We start from the raw sequence: 8,332 nt of genomic DNA, 5'->3' as shown, positions 1-8,332 counted from the left end.
ACCGGGTACTGTTTTTGCCTAACCGGCTGGGCTCCAGGCTTAACTTCTACAAGTACGGGGGCTTGGTTGACTGCCAACCCTGGAGGGTTGTCTTCTGCCCATACTCTTGGCCATCGCTTAGCCAGAGCTGGTCTTATCTCTTGGCTTGGCTCAGTTAAGAAAAGTCTCCATTCCTCCTCTCAGGTAACCGTAAGGGTCATAATGACTCCCGTTCTGGGTAATGTTAGCAGCAAAGAGCCATGCTCTGTAAAAGAGATAGTGGCTCTCAGCTTGCTAAGCAAGTCCCTTCCCAACAAGGGCAAGGGACAGTCAAGCATGTACAAAAACTGATGAATCACTTTATGTCCTCCTACAGCACGAGTCTGGGGCAAGCAGAAAGCTTGCTTTGCTGAAACCCCCATGGCTCTGATTATGTCAATAGTATTTTTGGATAAGGGGGTGACTGGGGCGGTTACTACCAAATGTTCAGAACCGGTATCTACAAGAAAATCAATGTCTTTACCCCTGACTATCATTCTGACCATAGGCTCTTTGGGGGCACTTGAGCCCAGTCCCCCTCAGTCCAATAACCCTTCTGCCAGGTTGAGCAGGGCCCCTTCCTCCTTATCTGGGGCCTCTTGCTCTGAGTCACCTTGTTTTCTTTTTAGCTGAGGGCATTTGTTCTTCCAATGTCCTATTTTTTTTTTTTTTTTTTTTTTTTACAATAAGCACACTGGTTACACTGCAAACTCTGACAGCCAAGGTGAGTTTCTTTCCCAGGACCCCGCTTTCCTTGCCTCTTTGTGGGGACCCCTCCGATTGCTGCAGCTAACAGGTCGGCATTTCGCCGGGCCTGACGTTCATTCTCTTTGCAGTTTTCCTTACGGCTTACTGCATCCCTGTTTACAAACACCTGGTTAGCTATTTCTAATAACTGTGATGTGTTCATCCCTGCAAACGCAGCCTGTTTCTGTAGTTTTCTTCTAATGTCTTCTGCGCTTTGACTAACTAAAGCCATGTTAATCATGCACTGATTTTTAGGGCTATCGGGATCAAAGGGAGTATACATATGAAAGGCTTCACACAGTCTCTCGTAGAATTGTGCTGGACTTTCTTCTTTTCCCTGAATGACCTCAGAGACATTATTAATGTTTGTAGCCTTCTGGGCTCCCCTCTTTAATCCTTCCAAGAGAGCTTCCCTGTATCAGTTTAGCCTTTGCTTATCCTCTCTTTCATTTGGGTCCCACTGGGGGTCGGTTCCTGGTAATTGGGTCCTTACATACTCTTGCGGGTTTTGGTAATCAGCTGGTGCATGTTCCTCTAGACACTTAGTTGCTGCTTGGAGCACCCTCCACCCTTCATCTGTGTTAAAGAGGAACATGAGCAACTGGTGGCAATCAGCCCAGGTGGGGTTGTGGGTCTGGATAATAGTTTGGAGCAAATCAATTAGAGCTTGTGGCTTTTCGGTATAGGACGGGTTAATGTTTTTCCAGTTGAGAAGGTCAGCAGAGGTGAAGGGCTGGCACACAAAAACACGCCTCTTCACCATGTGACCATCTTCATCTATTCCAGTATACTGCTGCTCTCTCAGGGGCATTTGTATCCCAGTTTTGGGTTGTAAACGAGCTGCTAAGGGAGGGGTTTCTCCCGAGTCTTCACCTCCTCTCTTGTCTACTCTGGGTGGCCTAGGGATATGCTTGTCTTGCGGAGGCGCAAGCACTGTGGGCTCTAGAGTGGGGAGCCTCTTTCTCTGGTAAGGGGAGGACACCACTGGGATCACTGGTGCCATCTCCTGTAATGGATCTTCTGATGATGGGTCGAACAGAACTTCCGGTGTTGATTTCCCTGGGCGGGTGGAGCAGGATCCTTCCTTAGCTATCTGTCCCTTTGCTACTAGCACTGCTGCTCCCTGCCCTCTTAGTCACTGTGGGGGGTCTAGCACCAGATGTAACCAAGTGTCTATGTATGGGAACTGGTCTAGGTATCCTTTACCAGTTACCTTGTGCCACACCTTAGAAACAAAGGACCTGTCCAGGCTTCCATCTGATGGCCAACCCACTTCTAATGTTGGCCAATCTATTTCACACAAAGTTGTACATTTCCCTGGTGTCATAGTAACCCCATAGTCTCCACTAAGTCCTTCCTTGGAATTTTTCAACATAGCTCCTTGTGGAGTGGGCTTACTTTGTGTCTGACCCATGTTTCCTCAAGACAAAACACCACACTCACACCACAGAACAAAGAATGGGTAAAAAGGGCACACACACACACTTTTTCAGTTTACACCAGGCCAGAATCAAAACCAAAATCAGAGTATCCAGAAATCCAAGCCAGGTCAAAACCAAAACCAAAACCATAGTATCAAGCAATTCAAGCCAAGTCAAAAACAAGAACCAAAGTGCTGGTACAGGCACGCCGTGGGCGATCAGGCCACGCTTCCACTCAAATGGAGTGGGCAAGTTCCAAAGACCAGTCTTACCAAGTTTCAGATGTCCGGACTCCAAGTGCCCATTCCTTCCCAGGGTTCAGCCACTGCGTTGATCCTCTGCGGGGGCCTGCCACACACTGCTGTGATAAGGCGTTCCACCGGGGCAATTGCTTACCTGGGAGCGCTCTCAGGATCCACCTCGCTCAAGCTGGTCAGAGTCCTCCACAGGGATGTTCCATAGGGCAGGCCTAAGTGGCCTAAGGGGCTGTCTCGACCGTCCCTTAATCACCTCGCTTCCTGGTCAGGGAACCAAGAAATGTAGCAGGACTGGCCACAGACAAAACTCCTCAGACACTGGATTGAAGAAGGAAGAGGTTTTTATTCAGCTGGGAGCGTCGGCAGTCTCGCGTCTTAAGAGCCGAGCTCCCCGAAGACAGAGTTCCTGGCCCTTTCAAGGGCTTACAACTCTAAGGGGTTCCACGTGAAAGGGTCATGATGGTTGAGAGCACATGTGGTTAGAGTGGGGGGGGGGGTGGTTAATCTTTTAACCTCAGGCTAGGTCATCAGTGGCACCGGCTGGTCTTGTCACTGACTTCATTCCTATTGTTTTTCAACTTTTACTTCCTCCCACGCTTCAGAGACAGGAGACAGTAAGAGAAATGGCTTCACTCCAGCTTGCGCAACACAGTGAGACCCTGTCTCTAAAATAATAATAGTAATAATAATAAAAGATGGAGCACTAGATCAAGACTGAAAGAGCTTGATTTAAGTGAGAATAGCAGAGTAGTGTGTATAGTAAATATCATCTGTCTAAAAAAAGAAAAGCAGAAAAATATGTATTTATAAAATCTCTCTGGGCTGGGCGTGGTGGCTCATGCCTGTAATCTCAGCACTTTGGGAGGCCGAGGTGGGCAGATCACCTGAGGTCAGGAGTTCAAGACCAAACTGGCCAACATGATGAAACCCCGTCTCTAATAAAAATACAAAAAATTAGCTGGGCATGGTGTTGGGCGCCTGTAATCCCAGCTTCTAGGGAGGCTGAGGCTAAAGAATCACTTGAACCTGAAAGGCAGAGGTTGCAGTGAGCTGAGATTGTGCCCACTGCACTCCAGCCTGGGTGACAGAGCAAGACTCTGTCTCAAAAAAAAGGAAAAGAAATCTCTGGAAGGTTACATAAGAAATGAAAAACATCAAAGGCATCCGCAGAGGAAAGGCAGGAGGCTGGGGCCCAGGGAGACAGGATTTCCACTATATCCCTAAGTATATTTTGGGTTTTGAACCGTGTGAATGTATTACCTATGCAAAAATAAATTAAAAAGTATAAATATATTTACTATAAATATTAAAAAGTATAAATAAAAAAGGTTTGAGGCTGGGAGTGGTGGCTCACATTTGTAATCCCAGCACTTTGGGAGGCTGAGAAGGGAGGATTGCTTGAGGCCAGGAGTTCGAGTCCAGCCTGGGCAACATAGCAAGACCTCCCCCCTCAACAAAACAAAACAAAACAAAAGTGTTGAGTTTGAATTCTAAGCCACTAGATAACTTTGGAAACATCACTTTCCCCATCTGTAAAATGGAGAAAATAGTACCTGTTTCAGGCAGTCTTTGCAAGAAGCGAGTGACTTGTGAGTGTCGGTGACCCTCTGAGGCACCCCACAGAGGTAAGGGCTTGTCCTCTGGCCTCCCGATTCCCCAGGGCCCTCCCTCCTTCTCACCCTGTCTTGCCCTTCAAATGAAGCTGTCAAGGCCAAACTGTGCGCCTGCCAAGATGGCCCCCACTGGAATTCTTCCCTTGGCTCTCTGCCTGTTGGAACACAGCTAGTAGCATGGAGGAAAAGCCACACTTCGAGGATCTGGGCATTTCAAAGCAGTCAAGCAGCTCTTTTTGTTTTCTCAGGCTCTCCGCTTGCCAGCTAGTTCCACACATTAGAAATATTTTGGGTCAGCTCTGCAGTTCTCAACCATAGCACATCCGTCTTGTTTCATGACTACTTCCCTATAATAGCTCTGGGAAAAACTGCACTGGGCCTCGTCCCAAACCACGCTGCTGGCATCCCAAGCTGCATTCAATATGGTGCCTTCGGGTAGTAATTATAAGAGAAGTCGAAAACTCCTGCGACTTCCTCGGGTTTGGTCTGGAGCTGTTTGGGTTGAGTTTCCTTGTCATCACTATGACCTTCAGTGCTTGAGGCAGGAAGAGGAGCTTAATTTACCATGTTTCTGCTGGTTCCAATAACCCTGCTCTTCTCTGCAGCCCAGTGGCTTTTTTTCCTCCTTGATGTGGATATTTATTGAGTGTCGATGCAAAATGTGATGCTGAAGGAGGTGCTTTCTTTTTTTTTTTTTTTTTTTTTGAGATGGATTGCAGGCATGAGCCACTGCCCCTGGCTGAGGTGCTTTCTTTGTTGCCTGGGATAGGATTGCCAGATTTGGCAAATGAAAATGCAGGATACCCAGTTATATCAGAATTTCAGGTAGTGAATAACTTTTTAGTATAAGTATGTCCTATGCAATTTTTAGGACGTACATTGGAATTATTTATTGTTTTAGTATATAAATATGTCCCATGCAATATCTGTTTTTTTGTTGGTTTGATTGATTTGAATTTTTGTTTGTTTGTTTGTTTTGCCTTTGTTTTTTGAGACAAGGCCTCACTCTGTTGCCCAGGTTGGAGTGCAGTGGTGTAATCCCAACTCACTGCAGCCTCGACCTCCTGGGCTCAAGCAATCCTCCCGCCTCAGCTTGTCATGTAGCCGGAATTACAGGCACACAACACCATGCCTGGCTAATTTCTAAATTTTTTCAGATATAAGGTCTTTCTATGTTGCCCAGGCTGGTCTCTAACTCCTTGGCTCAAACAATCCTTCTGCCTCAGCCTCCCAAAGTGCTGGGATTACAGATGCGAGTCATCATGCTCCGGCCTCCCATGGAGTATTTGCACATACTTACATTATAAATTATTCACTGTTTATCTGAAATTCAGATTTAACTGGACGTCCTGTATTTAATTAATTAATTTACTTATTTATTTATTTATTTTCTGTCCCTAATACTTTATTGGTCATCTCTAGGCCTGTGTGCAGCTGGGTGGGTTTGGGGAAGGGTGTCACTATTCACCAGCTTCCAGTTGGAGGCATGAGAAGGCCTTGGTCTAGCTCTCCAGGGTCCCACACTGTACAGTTTAGAGGGGCAGATCTGGCCTTTCCTGGGTCAACACAGGGCACCCATTTTAGGGGCACAAGCTCACGATCCATCAGCCAGCCTAGTTGTGTTTGGAGAAATATTCCTTGCTGTCATTCACGCTGGGCTTGATCATGTCACTGCCAGGCTTCCAGCCAGCAGGACAAATTTCCGGGTGCTCATCTGTGTACTGGAAGGCCTGGACCAGCCACAGGGCCTCATCCACAAAGCGTCCCACAGGCCAATCATTAACAGCGATCTGGGGAAGGACATCCTTGCCATAGATGATAAAGAGGTCCCTGCAGGCCAGGCGTGGTGGCTCACAGCTGTAATCCCAGCACTTTGGGAAGCCGAGGCAGGCAGATCACCTGAGGTCGGGAGTTCCAGACTAGCCTGACTGACATGAAGAAACCCCGTCTCTACTAAAAATACAAAAATTAGCCAGGCGTGGTCATGCACTCCTGTAATCCCAGCTACTCGGGAGGCTGAGGCAGGAGAATCACTTGAACTGGAGAGGCGAAGTTTGCAGTGAGCCGAGATGGTGCCATTGCACTCCAGCCTGGGCCACTCCGTCTCAAAAAAAAAAAAAAAGAGGCCCCTGCAGACAATGCCCTCATCTGTTTTCAGCACGCTGTAATTCTCAGACAACTTCAGGTCACGTCAGCAAGCAGAGGGGTGTCCAGGGACTCAAAGCCTCCCTCCTTCCGGGGGATGTTGATCCAAGCCAGGTGGGTGAACTGAGCCCACTGAGGTCCCCAGCACTTCGCAGCTTTCAGAAGCCCTCAGCATGGTCGCTGAATGCGATGATCTCTGTGGGGGCACACGAAAGTGAAGTCCAAGGCTCACACCTGGAATCCCAGCACTTTGGGAGGCCGAGGCTGGCAAATCACTTGAGGTCAGGAGTTCAAGACTGACCTGGCCAACATGGTGAAATCCCATCTCTACTAAAAATACAAAATTAGCAGGGCAGGGTGGCACGTGCTTGTAGTCCCAGCTACTTGGGAGGCTGAGGCAAGAGAATCACTTGAACCCAGGAGGCAGAGGTTGCAGTTAGCTGAGATCGAGCCACTGCAATCCAGCTTAGGCAACAGAGCCAGATTCTGTTTAAAAAAAAAAAAAAAAAAAAAAGTGAAGTCCAGAGGATGGAAAAAGAGGACCACGTGCTGTAGTCCAACAGCTTTACCTCCCTGTAGGTGCCATCCACCACAGCAGTGGCCTTGAAGTCAGGGCTGAGCTTTCCAATGTGCATGTTACTGGAGGCCATGACTGAAAGCTCCATGGGCAAAGGCCAGATGCAGGATAACCAGATGCGTGGACCCGCGTTCTCAGTGCCCTGGGCACCCTGTATCTATTTACCCAGCCACATCTGCCTGTGAAAGACCTGAGCAGAATTCTCTTCAGTCATGCAGAGGAGACAAGAGGCCCGTTCCTCTTGTTCTCTGGCCTGAGCCTGCTTCTTTATTTTCTTATTATTTTTTATCATTTTTAGTTTTTAGAGATGATCTCACTCTGCTGCCCAGTCTCAAATTCAGTGGCATGATCATGGCTCACTGTAGCCTCTAACTCCTGGCTCAAGTGATCCTCCCATCAACCTCCGGAGTAGCTGGGACTACAGGCGCACACTACCACGCCTGGCTAATTATTATTATTTTTTAAATTTCTTCTAGAAACAAGGTCTTGCTCTGTTGTTCAGGCTGCTCTTGAACTCCTGGCCTCAAGTCATCCTCCCACCCCAATCTCCCAAAGTACTGAAATTACAAGTGTGAACCACTGTGCCCAGTCTGGTCTGAGCTTGCTTCTTTAGCCCAACTCTCCACCCTTGAGCCATAACATGAGAACTCCCCATAGGGACAAGTCCCCAGTGCGCTTGCTTTGACTGGCACTCTCTATTGTGCACGGGGCCTCGCCCTGCCTGGCACCCACTTCCAGAACCCGCCTAACCTCTGAGTCCTGCGGCTGCCGCTCTGCCCGCACCTGGGATCTGGCCACGCGGCTCCGCTGGGGCTGCCTTGCTCCCTCTTTAGCCACACATCCACACTTGGTTTCCCCCTGGGTTTCTTCTGTGTCCACTCTGAGGAATAATTCAGCCTGATTCCTGATTCTGTGCAACTTGAGACCCTGCTCGGGTTCTAGATCGTGTGACCCTAGCTCTCAGCAGATCTGTCCTGTCCTGTTTTTTGTTTTGTTTTGTTTTGTTTTGTTTAGACGGAGTTTCGCTCTGTCGCCCAGGCTGGAGTGCAGTGTCGTGATCTCTGCTCACTGCAACCTGTGCCTCCCGGGTTCAAGCGATTCTCCTGCCTCAGCCTCCCAAGTAGCTAGGAATACAGGCACACGCCACCATGCCCAGCTAATTTTTGTATTTTTAGTGGAGATGGGGGTTCCACCATGTTGGCCAGGCTGGTCTCGAACTCCTGACCTCAAGTGATCCATCTGCCTCGGGCTCCCAAAGTGCTGGGATTACAGGTGTGAGCCACCGTGCCCTGTCCTCTTAAAATGGTTCTGCCTGCTGACTTGATGTTAGAATCTAGCTCAGAGAGGATATCTTTTTTTTAAAGAAGCAGCAGCCGCTATCAGTCTAGAGGCCCTACTTCCATAAACCCAGACACTCTCCTTGAAATCCTGTTATCAAAAGCCCCAAGCCAATTCTGAAGGCAGGAGTCCATGTGCAGCCGGGCAGAGTCCCAGCCAGCACCCTCTCCATGGGCTTTCTCTGCTCGGGGGAGGCAGCGATTGGGGTGCACTTTC

The 8,332-nt window shown here is 48.5% G+C and overlaps 1 pseudogene; it reads right to left on the bottom strand.

Moving 5' to 3' along the window:
- Window positions 1-5,669: 5,669 nt before the first annotated feature.
- On the bottom strand, window positions 5,670-6,851 carry LOC129006044 (peroxiredoxin-2-like; annotated as a pseudogene).
- Window positions 6,852-8,332: the final 1,481 nt, after the last annotated feature.

This window comes from Pongo pygmaeus, chromosome 8 (assembly GCF_028885625.2).
Source record: "Pongo pygmaeus isolate AG05252 chromosome 8, NHGRI_mPonPyg2-v2.0_pri, whole genome shotgun sequence".
Lineage (NCBI taxonomy): Eukaryota > Metazoa > Chordata > Mammalia > Primates > Hominidae > Pongo > Pongo pygmaeus.
This window is presented reverse-complemented; position numbering and strand designations above follow the sequence as displayed.